Source organism: Orycteropus afer, unplaced genomic scaffold (assembly GCF_000298275.1).
Source record: "Orycteropus afer afer isolate SDZICR_OR568_19922 unplaced genomic scaffold, OryAfe1.0 scaffold00117, whole genome shotgun sequence".
In the NCBI taxonomy this organism is placed as follows: Eukaryota; Metazoa; Chordata; class Mammalia; order Tubulidentata; family Orycteropodidae; genus Orycteropus; species Orycteropus afer.
In genome coordinates, this window is record NW_006921704.1 from 4,560,178 (window position 1) to 4,563,460 (window position 3,283).

A 3,283-nucleotide genomic window follows, 5' to 3' on the forward strand; every position below is an offset into this window, starting at 1 on the left:
CTCCTCCCACAGACTTCATTGACTCCCTAGTCCAAGGTATCAAGAATAATCTTAGTCACCATTTATGGAATGCTTTCTATGTGCCAGATGTTCTGACAATAATTTTTAAAATACATAATCCCATGAAACTTGTCAATAAACTTTCAATGTAAAGGAATCGTTGAATATAAATTTTAAAATGCATGATATATGGAGTGCTGTTGTGAAAAGCCAGAATAATTCTGAGGTATTAAAATGGATGATGATGTATAAAAATAAAATAGTAGTTCCTCCTTTTATACATACAAAAAACTCACTGCAATTGAGTTGATTCTGACTTATAGGGACCCCCCTTTGTGTTTCTAAGGTGGTAAATCTTTACGGAAGTAGATTGCCCAGTCTTTTCCGCAGACTGGCTGGTGGGTTTGAACCGCCAAACTTCTGATTAGCAGTCAAATGCCTTAGACACTATACCACCAGAGCTCCTTCCTTTTATACATATTGTTGTTGTGTTGTTGTTATGTGCCGTAGAGTCCATAGCGACCTTTCCTTGGGTTTCCGAGGCGGTATCACTACAGAAGTAGATTCCCCAACCTTTCTTCCGAGGAGTGGCTGGTGTCTTTGAACCTCCAGTCTTCTGGTTAGCAGTCAAGTGCTTTCGGCACTATGCTGCATTATTAAAATCCATGTTATAGTATTTTGTTCTGCATTGACTAATGCAATTTGAATGGTTTAACAAAAAAATAAAATCATGATTAAAGAAGAGGAGATTCCTTTTAACGACAGCAAAAAGATACGAAGTAGATTTGCCAAAAGAAAAAAAAGTTAATGGTGACTTGATTCCTGTCTTCTAATTATTATTTTTCAGGAGATCCTCCAGGAGCAATGGGTTTAGGAAGGTGGAGAAAATTCTGTTACAGAAAGGAGTTGTTTAGCAAGGATGATAAGATATTTGACCTGGTTTTCTAATAGGAAAGCGTCTATCCAAGATTGGGTAGAAAATTGCTATTGAATAGATTTGGCCTGTGTTTAAGATGAGTCTAGCTAACTTTAGAAAAATCTTCCGCTAAGTTGTGGTTATTGTTGCTAATATTTCAGGAAGGAAGGACTGGGCTAACACCAAGGGTAGACTGTGTTGGCAGAGAGCAAAAAGAGTGGTGGCTTCACTGGGCTTATTGTTGTTGTTATGTGCTGTCAAATCAGACCCGACTCATAGCGACCCCTCCTTGGGTTTCCAAGGCCCAATCGCTACGGAAGTAGATTGTCTCATCTTCCTTCTAAGGAGTGGCTGGTGGGTTTAAACCACCAGCCATTTGGTTAGCAGTTCAGTGCCTTAGGCACTATGCTACCAGAGCTGCCAACAAATCAGCTCTGACTCACAGTGACCCTGTATACAACCGAACTAAATACTTCCTGGTCCTGCACAATCCTCATAATCATTGCAATGTTTGAGCCCATTGTCTCAGCCACTGTGTCACTACATCTCACTGAAACTCTTCCTGTTTTTCATGGACCCTGTACTTTACCAAGCATAATGTCCCTCTCCAGGGGACTGGTCCCTCCTGATAATATTCCAAAGTATGTAAAGTGAAGTCTCATCATCTTTGCTTCTAAGGAGCATTTTGGGTGTACTTATTCCAAGACAAATTTATTCTTTCTTCTGGTAGGCCATGGTATATTCAATGTTCTTTGCCAACTCCATAATTCACAGGCATCATTTCTTTGGCCTTCCTTATTTATTGTCCAGCTTTCACAGGCATGTGAGGTGCATATGCAGTAGTTGAAAATACCATGGCTTGGGTCAGGTGCAAAGTGCATCTTAATCTTCAAAGTGACATCTTTTTTTTTTTTTTTTTTGAACACTATAAAGAGATCTTTTGTTGCAGGTTTTCCCTGTGCAATACAGTGTTTTCTTGACTGCTCTTTCTATAGGTGTTGATTGTAAAATGAAATCCTTGACAACGTCAATCTTTTCTACATTTTTCATGATGTTGCTTATTAGTTGAATTGTGAGGATTTTTGTTTTCATTATGTTGAGATGTAATCCATACTGAAAGTTATAGTCTATGATCTTCATCAGAAGGTACTTCAAGTCCTCTTTGCTCACTGCCAGGTTGTGTTATCTACATATTACAGGGTGTTAATGAGTCTTCCTCCAATACTGATGCGACTGTTCTTCTTCAGATAGTCCAGTTTCTCAGAACAATTGCTCAGCCTACAAATTGAATAAGTATGGTGAAAGGATACAACACTGACATATACTTTTCCTGATTTTAAACCAAGAAGTATCCCAGGAGTGGTCAGGGGCCTTAGGAGCTGCAGGATATGCAGGTAAAGGGGCGGGAGGCAAGGCTAGGTTCCAAGGCCCCTAGAGCCAGGAAAGGGAGGGAGCAGGAGTGGCAGGGGACCCCAGGAGTGGCAGGACATCCAGGTAAAGGGGTGGGAGGCAAGGCAGGCCCCAACCCCCGAGAGCCAGGATAGGAAGGGAGTGGCCAGGGACCACAAAGTGGCAGGTTCCAGGTGGGAATTAACTAAGGGGAGGGCACAGAGGTTTCCAACAGCTAAGAGAAACAAATTTGTCTGTCAGTTTGTCATCCTGTGGAGCTTGTACATTGCTGTGAGGCTTGAGGCTGTGCCACTGGTGTTTCAGACATCAACAGAGTTGCAGATGGTGCACAGGTTTCAATGCAGCTTACAGATTAAGACAGACTGGGAAGAAGGAGGAGACCATCCACTTCTCAAAAATTGGCCAGGGAAAACCTTATGAATAGCAGAGAAACACTGTCTGATACATTACTGGGCAACTTTATGAATAGCTTGGAAACATTGTCCAACACAGTGCAGGAAGATGAACCCTTTGGGTTGGAAGGCACTCAAAACAGGACTGGAAAAGAGCTGCCTCATCAGAGTAGAGCCAACCTTAATGATATGGTTAAGGTAAAGCTTTCAGGATCTCCATGTGTTGACATGGCATTACTCAAATTTCAGAGAAACAGCTGCAAAAATCCTTTAATAATTGGAACATGGAATGTGTGAAGTATGAATCTAGGAAAATTGGAAGTTGTTAAAAATGAAATGGAATGCATAAAGATTGATATCCTAGGCATTAATGAGCTGAAATGGACCAGTTTTGGCCATTTTGAATCAGACAACCATACGATCTACTATGCCAGGAATGATAATTTGAAGAGGAATGCCATGACATTCATCATCACAAAGGATGTTTCAAGCTCTGTCCTGAAGTATAATGCCATCAGTGATAGGATAATAACCATGAAAGCCAAAGATAAGGAAATTGAAGATT